Consider the following 13,218-nt stretch of genomic DNA (forward strand, 5'->3'; position numbering starts at 1 on the left):
CACCCAGTTAGGTCCGCCTAGTACGTCCAGTTTGAACGAGTGCTCACCTCGTTCCAGAACTTGCAGCCGCCTCCGAGGGACATCCGCTTTGATAGAAAACTGGTCACACGTCTCGAGACCGCTGGGGGTGTTGACCTCCAATGTCGCGTGTCTGGACGCTGAAGTTGACCGCATCTTCGAAATCACGTCTCTAAGCAGATGCAGCATCGCCGAGTCGTTTAATCCTGCTCTGATGTCCAGAACAGGATCGGCGGGAAGGCGTAGATTCTCCCAGTGAACCATCTCCGCTGGGCTGGCCGCGAACTTCTCTTGTTGGGCTGTAGGGAAGCCGAGGAGGACGAAAGGCAAGGACCGCGACCACGGCGGATCGTCGCGGGCCATTAGGGCGGCCTACAGGGTCCGATTCCAACGCGCCAGCATATTATGGCGCTGTGGATGGTATGCAGTCCTTTGCCGCTTAAAGTCAAGGAGCTTTCTTAACTCCGCGAAAAGAGTAGATTCTAATTGCATACCCTGGTCCGTGATGATGACGGTTGGAACACCAAAGAACGGATTCCATTCCTCTGTACATGATTGCACCGTAATGTCAGACAGAGGTATTACTTCAGGCCACCGCGTAAACCTATCGATGATTGTGAAGTAATACTTAAATCCGTGCGAATTTCGCAAAGGGCCGATGATGTCGGGATGGATGATGTAAAAGCGCTTGGTTGACCGAGGGAACACACCTACTTCTTTTCGAACGTGCTTGTTGATCTTGCACTTCTGGCATACGATGCACTGTCTGGCCCAAGAATTTACGTCCTTGTTCATGGGTGGCCAGAAATATGATGCATGGGTGCGCAAGATCGTGTAATACTTCCCCGCGAAAATCGGCCAGAATGAATGGCCAGGGTCCCTTATTTGAGGTCATACAGAATAAGTAAGTGTTTGAGCCGAAAATAGGAAACTCTTTGAATTTATATTTGGAATTTACCTTCAGGTTCTGAAGCTTTGCGTCATCTTGTTGTGCCTCGGCAAGTGCCTAAGTTGAAAAGGGGACGCTTTATCGGGTCTAAGCGCGGATGTAACGGGCTTGTAGTCCGTGAACATAGTGCACGACCTGCCCTCAAGGAAGAAACGAAAGTGTTTTATAGCGAGATACGCGGCGAGTAGTTCACGATCGTAAGCGCTGTAATTGCGCCTACCGCAGTATCTAAGGTATCGACGAACACGGCTAAGCAGTGTTGCATCAAGAAACTGTTGTTTAACTGTGTCAAACGCATGGACGGCCTCAGCAGACCACGCAACCTCGCGGGAGTTTTTAGTTTTAGGCCCAAACAAGTAGGCGTTCAGGATCGTTTCATGATGAGCGGCCCTAGGGAAGAAACGAGGATAGAAATTTAACATGCCCAAGAACCTCCACAGATCCTTCACCGTGGTTGATAATGGAAAATTCTTAATCACCTTAACCTTGTCTGGGTCAGGTTGGATACCATCAGGGGTAACTAAGTGGTCAAAAAATTTCATCTGCTTCTGTAGACATCTGCATTTTACAACTTTTGAGACAAGTCCGGCCTGGAGACGTTGAAAAATGCACTCGAGACGTTCCAAGTGCTAAGATTTCGAAGAGGAGGCGACCAAAGCATCATCCATTTAGGCGAAACAAAAGTGCAAATTTCGTAAGACAGAGTGGGTGTTAAAAGATCTGAGTAGATCCATTCCATTTCAGAGGGAAGTCCACCTGACTAACCCTTCGATTAGCTTATTTCTCTCTGATTGGGAACCTAGAGGAAAGTGACTATGATCGTGTCGTTCAAACTGTTCAGCCCGACCCTGTGCAGCCCCAGCAAACTGGTGGATATCGCTACAAAGTACAGCGTTAGTCACTGCGACTGTTAGTCAGAATGACAATGTTACGCTTAGGCGTTTAGTAAATGAAAATTTTAAATGTCAACATATTTATGACTAGATATAATATCAAATCAATGAAATAACACTTCCAATTCAGTCTCTGTACATTCAGTCTTAATATCAAAAACGGTATAAGAATATAACGAACAACTTTAGTAATAGACTTTTTCCGCACTTGTAGGAGACTGACCGATGGAGCCTTTTTTGATTATAATATTTTTTTAACGATCGCGCTGAAGTGTTCCGTGTCTCGGTTGGGAACAGAAGAGACCGACTTATTTCCATGCGGTCCTTACTGTCCCAACCAACGGCACTTTTTTACCGCTGGCTCTCCACTTCCCCGGTGCGTTCTGAAAACGCGTGAGTGGAGAGTTTCCTCGTTCAGCGCCATCTACCCGTCCGCATCCGCAACATCCGAAATAAATTTCGAATGCTGCAGATCCTGCCGCGCCACATCACTCCGCCCCCAGACGAAACCTAGGGGGTTTCGGCGACGGATCCCCGAACTTCGTTCGCCGTTAATCCACAAAGCGGACACGACGTTGCTTCGGGGCGCACACGGGTTTCAGCCTGGCCAAAGAGACCGCCTTTTTGTGACCACCGATCTCGAGCTGGAAGAAATGTTCTCCCCTCTCGAGAACGCGGTACGGGCCCTCATATGGAGGCTGCAGCGGCTTCCGGACGGCATCCGTCCTGATCAGCACGTGCGTGCACGTGTCCAGTTCCTTGGGCGAACAAGCAGGTATGGACGAGTGTCGAGTGGGTGGTGGCGCTTTGATGCGTCGGAGATTGTCCCTCAGCAGACGCACCAACCCCGACTCCGTGAGACCCGATCTCTTGTCGAAGACCGGATCGCTTGGGAGTCTTGGGTTCTCCCCGTAAACCAGCTCCGCGGGGCTGGCAGCAAATTCCTCTCGGCGGGTTGTACGAAGGCCGAGAAGGACGAGAGGCAAGACTTGAGTCCAGGACGGGTCGTCGCGTGCCATAATGGCGGCTTTCAGCGTCCGGTGCCAACGTTCTAGCATCCCATTGGACTGCGGGTGGTATGCAGTAGTCCGCTGGCGTTTAAAACCCAGGAGTTTGCCTAACTCGGAGAAAAGGGTGGACTCAAATTGCATTCCCTGGTCAGTGATGATCACTGCAGGGACGCCAAAGCGAGGTATCCACTCTCGGCAGAGGGCTTCGGCACAAGATTGCGCCGTAATGTCTTTCAGAGGTATTGCCTCAGGCCACCGCGTGAACCTGTCGATGATTGTGAGGCAATACTTGTAACCGTGCGAGTCTCGCAAAGGCCCTATTATGTCGAGGTGTATTGTGTGGAAACGCTTGGTAGTGCGGGGGAATGAGCCCACTTCTTTCCTTACATGCCTGGAGACTTTACACTTCTGGCATGCGATGCACTCTCTGGCCCAGGAATTGATATCCTTGTTCATGGAGGGCCAGAAGTATTTTCCGGTGACTAACCGGTTTGTTGTCCTGATGCCGGGATGCGCCAAGTCGTGAACTGCGTGGAACACTTCCTTGCGAAATGTGGCCGGAATGTATGGCCGAGGTCCCTTTTCCGAGTCTTCGCAGCAGAGCGAGAGGTTTGAGCCGAAGATGGGCAACTCCCGAAATTTGTATTTGGGGTTGGACTTGAGGCTCTGAAGTGCTGCGTCATCCTCTTGCGCCTTGGCAATAGCCGAGAAATCGAGTGAGGCGGGGATGTTGACTTCGGAGACACGAGACAAAGCGTCAGCAACAATGTTGTCCTTCCCGGACACGTGCTGGATGTCTGACGTGAACTGGCTTATGAAGCTCAGGTGTCGAAGCTGACGAGGGGACGCTTTGTCGGGCTTCTGTTTCAAAGCGAACGTGAGAGGCTTATGGTCCGTGAACACTGTGAACGGCCTGCCTTCTAGGGAGAAACGGAAGTATTTAATGGACAGGTATGCGGCGAGCAGTTCGCGATCGTAGGTGCTGTAGTTCCGTTGAGCGGGATTCAACTGCTTCGAGAAGAAGCTCAACGGCTGCCAAACTTGGTCCACCTTTTGGTGAAGGGCAGCACCTACTGCGATGTCAGAGGCATCAACAAAAACGGCTAGGAGTGCATCTTGATGAGGAAATGCCAAAAGTGTAGCATCAGCCAGTTGCTGTCTGGATTTATTGAACGCGCAGACAGCCTCTTCAGACCACACAATCTCTCGTGTGTCTTTTGTTTTGGGGCCAGACAAGTACGCGTTCAAAACGGACTGGTGATGGGCGGCCTTGGGCAGGAAACGACGGTAAAAGTTTAGCATGCCCAAGAACCTCCTCAACTCCCTCACTGTTTTTGGACGCGGGAAGCTTGTTATTGCTTGCACCTTGTCTGGGTCGGGCTGTATTCCTTCAGAGGAAATGGAGTGGCCGAGGAATCTCACCTGTTTTTGAAGGAATTTGCACTTCTCAACGTTTAAGACTAAACCGGCCTCAAGGAGACGTTGAAAAATGCACTCGAGATGGGCTAAGTGCTCAGACTCAGTAGAAGAAGCGACCAAAACATCATCCAAATAGACGAAACAGAAATCGAGGTTTCGCAGGACTGAGTGAATGAACCTTTGAAAGGTTTGCGCCGCATTGCACAATCCGAAAGTCATTCGGGTGAACTCGAAGAGTCCAAAGGGTGTGCATATTGCCGTCTTTGGAATGTCTTCAGGAGCTACTGGGATTTGGTGGTATGCCTTGGCTAAGTCCAAGGTCGAAAAGATGCGGCAATTCGCGAGGTGATGCGCAAAGTCGTGGATGAGTGGAATTGGATATCGGTCAGGAACAGTCTGTGCGTTTAGCCTTCTGTAATCCCCACAGGGACGCCATTCGCCATTTGGCTTAGGGACCATATGTAAAGGGGAAGACCAACAGCTGTTTGAGGGCCTGCAGATACCCTGTTGAACAAGTTGTTCAAATTCTTTCCGCGCGATAGCCAGTTTCTGGGGTGGTAGAGGACGCACCTTTGAGAAAATCGGGGAACCAGTAGTATTTATGTGGTGCTGCACATTGTGCTTTACTGGTTTCGAGAGACTACATTCGGTAGTTATCTGGCTGAACTTTTGGAGGAGTGTCCGAACACGAGAGTCGGAGATGTCTTCCAAAAGAACGGAAAGGTTATTGTCAGGGTGAGATACCATTTGGCCCGACGAATTTAGTTTGGTTGTGGGGTCTATAAGGGACTTATGTTGCAAGTCCACCAGCAACCCATAGTGACACAAGAAGTCTGCGCCTAATATGGGGAAGCTGACATCCGCCAGGATGAACCGCCACGGAAACGTCCTACGCAAGCCAAGACTCACGTCCACTTGCCTGTACCCGTATGTATTGATGCGGGATGAATTTGCTGCCGCCAGTTTGAGGGGTTGTGGAAATAGTCGATGATGCTGGGGTACGGGAAGAACCGAAACCTCCGCACCCGTGTCGACGAGGTAGTTGCGCCTGCTGAGGGGGTCGAAAATAGTTAGGCGACGTGGCGCTGCGCTCTGGGTGGCCGTCGCCAAGACCCCCCGCGGACCTAGTTTTTTGTGGTAGGCGCGAATTTGCAAGGTAGCGTACATCTTGTCGCTTTATCTCCGAAGTTACGATGATACCAGCAAATACCCTGGTCCGCAGGCTGTCTTGACGACCTGCTACCCGAACGCCCTTTTCGTGTGGCAGACCGTGAGCGAGCTCGCGGCCTGGCACTCGAACGCTGAGCGTCCAACGTCGCCCGCATCTCGGCCACGCTGGCAGTTAAGGCCGCGATCTCGCGCCGTAAGTCGCCGACCTCATCCGACGGTGGTTGAACGGCCGCTATGGTTGGGCGAACGTACACCTCCTGTACTTGATCGGCCGTTGCTGCTAGTTCCTCCAAGGAACCGGAGACGCAGGCTAGGATCGCCTGGGTGCCCTCCGGGAGCCGACGCAGCCAGAGTGACTTGATCAGGTCGTCGCCGATCTTGCTCCCACCCAATTGCCTCATTTCACGAAGCAATTGGCTGGGAGTTCGATCACCCAACGTTAAACCCGCCAGCAAGTGGTCTAATTTTGCCGACTCGCTTGCCGACAGGCGCCTGATCAACTCGCTCTTGAGCTGAGCGTACGATGCCGACTTCACCACGTCGGACACCAGAAGTATGGACTCTTCGTCCAGGCCGACCACCGCGTAGTTGAAACGGGTCGCGTCCGATGTGATACCGGACATTTGGAACTGTGCTTCCAAATGCACGAACCACAGCTCGGGGTTCCGACGCCAAAACGGAGGAACGCGTACGGCGAGGGCGGTCACTTGTGGGTCCGATGGGCCTGCCGCGTCTTTATTTTCAAACGACATTTTTCCTAACGAGAAGTACGATATTGTGATGCAGACGCGGTGAGTTTATACTGAAACGCGGTGAAATTTACACCGACACGGCAGGCCGTACCCACAAATGCACGCACGAAACGAGAAAAAAGAAAACGACGACCGAAGCGGACGCTCTCCAGCGCAGACCAAAAACACCGGGAAAACCGAGAACTTGCGATTTGAAACACCTCAACGCCGTCTCTTGCAGCGGGTTTAATTTTATTAATTTCCTTTTTTTTATATTTACAATGTATGCACGAAATCACTTAATTTAGCAAATAGTAGTAAATAGTAATTTAGTAAATGACCTGTAAATGACCTAATTGTCCGCTGTGGTAGCGGTGGCTACGGCGTCTGCAGCGGCTACGACGTCTGCGGTGGCAACGTTGGTGGCTGTGTCTGACGAGACGAGGACGACGATGATGATGATGATGAAAGTGTTGGCGGTCCGGTTGTTAGAGATGTCGATGCTGATGATGTAGAATTCTGCTGCTCAATGACGACGGCAATGACGCGGCCACTGACGGCGAGGAGACCGGGCGGTTGTTCAACTTATCCTTTCCGAACGCTGCAGCGCCCAATTGCTCTGCACCTGATCGCGGGCTGGGCACGGACTCGGAACAGCTGCGAGCGACACAGCCACAATTCAAAGCGATAAGCAAAAATGTCTGGCGTTTACAGGAATTCAATGTGGAGATCTCGTCGACACTTTCTTTTTGTTGACGAACGTCGTCAGCTTTTTACGCCCTTAATCCGCACACACCATTGGGAACACTTCTGAAGCGCGGATAGTATTTCATGCAAAGATTGTCGGAATCTCGTGGCAATGATGGCTGGTCCGGTGTGTGAAAGGCGTTTGAAAGTTCCTTATCGGGTCACCACTTTAGTAAATGAAAATTTTAAATGTCAACATATTTATGACTAGATATAATATCAAATCAATGAAATAACACTTCCAATTCAGTCTCTGTACATTCAGTCTTAATATCAAAAACGGTATAAGAATATAACGAACAACTTTAGTAATAGACTTTTTCCGCACTTGTAGGAGACTGACCGATGGAGCCTTTTTTGATTATAATATTTTTTTAACGATCGCGCTGAAGTGTTCCGTGTCTCGGTTGGGAACAGAAGAGACCGACTTATTTCCATGCGGTCCTTACTGTCCCAACCAACGGCACTTTTTTACCGCTGGCTCTCCACTTCCCCGGTGCGTTCTGAAAACGCGTGAGTGGAGAGTTTCCTCGTTCAGCGCCATCTACCCGTCCGCATCCGCAACATCCGAAATAAATTTCGAATGCTCCAGATCCTGCCGCGCCACAGGCGCAAGATTATACTCCAGCCATTAAACGGTCTCCAGTATCGCCAGTATTTCCATCTGGAATATACTGGCGTATCCTAGAAAACCCCAACTCGGCCACACTATGCATATCCGAGCATACCTTCGCTCCAACTCCATAAACCATCATTGATCCGTGCATAAAAATAATGTGCTGTAGCCTCCAAATCGCCTCCTCCTTCAACTCTGCCCTGGCTGGAAATACAGATATCATAGCCATTCACCCCTTAGTGGGACTAACCACCTAGGCGCCATTATACCCGGCCCGATGAAATTCATTTGAACTACTACCGAGAGTTCCCACACTTCTCCTCTACTATTCTGCGCGAAATGCTCTTAAGATGTGTGTGGCCAAATCATTGCCAAATCAGCCTTCTGATCAAATCGTAAACGGATAATTGGCCTCTGTGTCGAGCAAATTTTTTGCTCCAAATAGTATCAGGGCAGTGTACTCCGATGGTACATGGCAGACAAACAAACGTCTGAAAAGGATTAGAGAATTTGGGAAAGAATAAGGGTCATTCCAATGTAGCAACGTAGAAAAAATATTAGCACAGAACAGTAACAACTTGACCATACTGTGGAATCTGCATTTCCACCTTTTAATGCTAATGCAACGAGTGACATAAAATTCGACGCACCAGCGGCAGAAGGGACACTCCTGTTCTCGCCGTCAGAAGTCTCCTAGAAATCCATGAAGAATAGGTAAGGTGAAGATCTAACCTTCACACATTATTCCAAAATAAAACACAAAATAGTGATGTGGTCAACGCAGGAGGATCCAGTGGGGAAACTAATCTGCTCGCTGTCAATCAAGCTGCCAAAGTTATTCTTTGATTTATTCCAGGATTATTTGGCCATTATCTTTGTGACGGTAAGGAGCATAAAGAATGGAATCTCAAACATCTTCCCTTTCTTGCACTCTCTGGGCAAGGTCTCGGATTCCAAGATTTTCGTACAAGTGGAAGCAGCAAATCGGCAGAAACTGCAGGTGCAGTTGGAAGACCGGCAAGCCCACCAACTTTAGTCCATTTGGGTGCATTGATGGCCGGAGGAACAGTTCAACGCGTCTCTGCAGCGCGCCACCAAAATGACGAATATTACCACGAAATGCAAGGCCGTAATGTTAGTAAAAAAAGTTGACTGATGGTTTCGTCGAGGGCATCATCCTACAAGGCCTCAAATTTTCCCTGGGAGCAGTGTCACCGAAAGTAGCAACAGGTGGTAATCGCTGCATTGCCAGCATCCTCCTTTCGGTTATGCCGTTTCCAGCGCCGAGGTGAGGCAGCGCTTAATGAGTTGCCTCTGACCTGGACAAAACCGTCAGTCAACTTTTTTGAAAAAGAGGAATCCGTGGACCACAAGACAGAAGTTGCTTCCCAAGTGATCCAATCCGTCATCAAGTGGATCCAGACTCAAGACACACAACATCCTCAGCAAAAAAAATCAGTCAGAAAGACTACTTTACGCATGGGGCTTGGAACGTGCCGCGGTAAGTTATTTGCTTCTAGGGTAAGTTTGCTTGGCGAAGAGCGAGCTCCGCGATCTCCCTGTAGATATCTCCAGCTTCCTCAGATGATAATTTAGCTTGCAATAATGTTCGAATTGGTTCGTATCCTCTCATGAGCGGTCTAGACTGTTCCATTCCCGACAACTTACCCGGCATCGTTCCCTCAGTCACTCGTCTTCATTCCAACTCCTTTCCGATTTCACAAAGGGTCCTGTTCCATATAACGGCTATTGCTCCAGCTCCTTTTCTGGTCAGCTGCTCAGCTTCCACCCTTTTATGGCCGGAACCCCAAGTTTTCAGACAGTTTTTGTGCATCCCAAGTGTATTCGATTTATTAAGGCATGCTTATACGAGTTTAGAGTTCACCTGAATACAGGCACTTGGCTGCTGGTCAAAGTAGCAATTCTCTACCCCCTATAATTCCTTCACAAGTTGAAGGAGGCACACTATCTATGACTTATCTTTCCAACTGAAATATGCTAGTACTCTTATCCATTGTACGTTCCGTAGACAAATCACCCCTGCGTTCGCTGCCTCTCCCAGTTTATGCTGTTGTTTCATCGTGTTTTAAATTTCTGATCAAAATTAAGCGTCATTATCATGCCATGCCATCCATTGATATCTGCACTTGGGAGAGCTGTCGATGAATAATGTCAATCGATGCTGGATCCTGCTCTTTTGGCCGCCATATCCTCCACAATTGCTTCAAGAATCTCAGTACAGCTTCCACCGAATATGTGCTCCAAAGTATCTCTCTTCAGTTTCACCTTGTGAACATCCACCAGGCTATTATCAATGCCCTGGTCGTAAAAAGTTTCCTTTTGCCTTCCTCTTTATTTTCGAATACTCCCAAGAAGACCTTTCTCTCGGGCTATGGGAAGGTAGACTGTCACCACTTGTGCCCCTGGTACATCATCTCCAGCACAAATAAACGATAGTCCTGGAGCGCACCGCCCTGTTGTGATGCTGGTTGACTGCATGATGGTCTACCAGTATCAAACCTGATCGAAAGCGTATATTGTAGCTCCGTACCACTCGCGTTTCGCATCCACCCGAAGGTAGGATCTTTCACGATTTTCTGCTTCTCTAGAGTGGGTAGCTGCTTCAAAAATGATTTAAATCGAATGTGCAGTTCTATGATCGCCATTGCGTTAGCGTAGCTAAGTGAGGAGATCCTAGCTCCTACTGTCGCCATTCACCTACTGTAGATATTATCCTTCTCGGGTTCGGTTTTGTTTTTCTTAAGAACATTTTTCTCTTATGGGCTGATCTCATCTTCGTTCCCACTGTTGGAGACTTAGGTCTATCTTGAGTGTTATTGTTGGTCTCCTTCAAATGACATAAAAACCGTTTAGCTAGTTCTTACACCACTGAGGCCTGTTTTCTTCCTGTCGTCCAACACGCTAACCTTGGAGGTCCTTTTGCAGGTCCTCGTCTTCTGCTCAAGGCTCAATGTTTAACTTGGCTCCAATATTTGACTACCAAGATTGTCCCTTCTTGGGAGCAGAAATGTACTCCCACCTGATGTACCCGCTCATGTGCAATATAGAGTTCCACTTGCTTGTTCTTGGTGTTACTTTTATTAATATTTTTATTCCCAGGAATATTGGAGTAAAGGTGTCCGCCGTTCCATCATAATTACATCCGACTGCAAACTATTCAACGGATACTATTCGAATGACACCCGCAGTCTAGATTCGTACCATTTTGCTAGTACTAGGGTCACGTTGTATAAGCTTTGGCAATCATGATGCATTAACGACCTTGGTAGACAAGGGCTTTGACTCTTGGAAAGCGTGATCTAAATATGTATAAGTGAACATCCTACATATCAGAAGACACTTACAACAACACAGGCGCGGTCTGGCCTTGATATATCGGTGACCCTTCGAACCCTAATTTTTGGCCCCCGATAGAGCAGTTCATCGAATTGGAACCCTGCCTTTAACGAGCCTGCTGAGTGGGGTTCTTCCGTCAATACCGCTAACACGAGGCTCCAAATCCGTGTCATCTGTGGTAAAATTGTTATCGTCCAGCTATGGACGACAATCCCCAGTTTGAAACAAAACTGAAAAAAAATAATCCTTCGAAATAGTGGCGGCTAAGGGTGCACTGAAGCGGCGAAGGCCTTCTCACAACCTGAACTCCTAAACGCACAACGTAAAGATTCCGACGACTACAGCTAAGTCATCATTTGCAGTTAAGGTAACAAAAGCCGATAGATAGGTCTTTCATAGCGACACTAACCCATCAGGTTATAATCATGAAGGTTGCAAGCAGATTAAGGGGTAACTCCTCATAACTATGAGAATTACATCTAGCAGCACAGCTCTTTTTCAATGATATATACGAGTATGTAGCACTAACCCTAGAGAAGATCACTGAACTACTATCGTCCTCCAGACGATGGATTCTAATAAATACCAGACCCGTAAGCTTCCTGGCTGTCAGCGTTCCCGAAGAATTTGTTAATAAACACTACGACTTCTACTTTCTGAGTAATAGCCTCGGGTATCTGCCCGTTGGCCGATGAAGTGTTTCATTTGATATCTCCTCAGGCCGTAGTACCCCGATAGCACCAGGAAAACACGGGCTTATCAAATCTTCAAACTTCTAAGAACATTGACTTCCCATGTGCTCCTTCTATGTTGAAGCGCAGAGAGAACATTGCCTGCAGAAAAACTCAACTTGATGTTGATCTTGACATATTTGCGCGAAATTGGGGATAGAAGACTCTACTGATCATGCTCCGAGTGGAGGCAAACTTTAGGTGTTGGATTACCGGTGCCGTGGCAAGTCTCGGAAAATGCAGTGCTGTCACGCTGGGTATACCGGCACGTTACCACGGTTATCAACCGTATTACGTAGACTGAATTCAAACCTCTTGTGCATGAAATAGCTAGTCACTGTAGCATGCCTATACGAACTTCTCTTCCAAATCAAAATGAAATCGTCTGTGCTATCAATGCACTCAAACCAGGTAAAGCCACCTTATTCTTGGCGGTCTCTCAACGGAGTTATCTATCGTTGAACCTGCGGTTTCTGAAGAGCTGTAATTTCCAATAATACTGAACTCCTGAGAAAAAGAGATCTTTCCCAAAAAGGAAAAGGTAATGATCCTTGAAATTCCTTAAAGGGGTCTTGAGTGCCGCAGTTGGAGGACCACTTGCATGTTTCCTGCTGTCTCCAAATAATGGCCTCGAAAGGTTGACTGCCAGAGAGCAAGGTTACTTCAACACCCTTCGCATCATTTTTCATCCACTTCACCCACTTTTCATCGATACCGAAAAGGCTTTTGACATTACAAGCATGGCATATATCTAGAGTACTCGATGCAAGAGAGGTATTTTGGAGAAACTACCAGTTATTATCAGAGCTATTAGGTTGTTGCAAATGAAATGTCGGATTTTTCAATGAAGTGAAGTTAGTTGTGATTTTAATGTTTAAAACTGCCGCAAGGTGACTCTGGTGGTATGGGATAATTGAGTATAAAGAGTCGTTCGTTCGATCAAGGAGTCATTTCAGTTTCAATCGTCATTGAAGTTCCAAGTAAAACTCAAAGAAAAAAGCATGGAAGGGAGTCAAAAACGTCTACTTTTTCTATACGAATTTAAACTTGGTCACAACGCAGCGGAGGCAACCAGAAACATTTGCAGAGCATTTGGAGCTGACGCAGCAAACGAACGAACGACACAGCGGTGGTTCGAAAAATTCCGATCAGGCGACATGACCCTCCAAAGTGAACCTCGTGGACACCCAGGACCATCGATCGACAACGACGAGTTGCGTTTGATAGTGGAATCTGATCCCCGATCATCCATTCGTGACATTGCAGAGAAAATAGGCGTACACTATTCGACAGTATCTCGGCACTTACAACAGCTTGGAAAGGTGAAGAAGCTTGATAAGTGGGTTCCGCATGAACTCAACGAGCAAAACATGGCGCTGCGAATGGAAATATCCAGTTCTCTACTCAACCGCAACAGGAACAATCCCTTTTTGCGCAGAATAGTGACATGCGATGAAAAGTGGATATTGTACGACAACCGTCGCAGATCAGCGCAATGGCTAGATGCCGATCAGCCTCCACAACACATGCCAAAACCGAGCCTTCACCCGAAGAAGGTAATGGTAACTGTTTGGTGG

This window comes from Hermetia illucens, chromosome 2 (genome assembly GCF_905115235.1).
Source record: "Hermetia illucens chromosome 2, iHerIll2.2.curated.20191125, whole genome shotgun sequence".
NCBI lineage: Eukaryota > Metazoa > Arthropoda > Insecta > Diptera > Stratiomyidae > Hermetia > Hermetia illucens.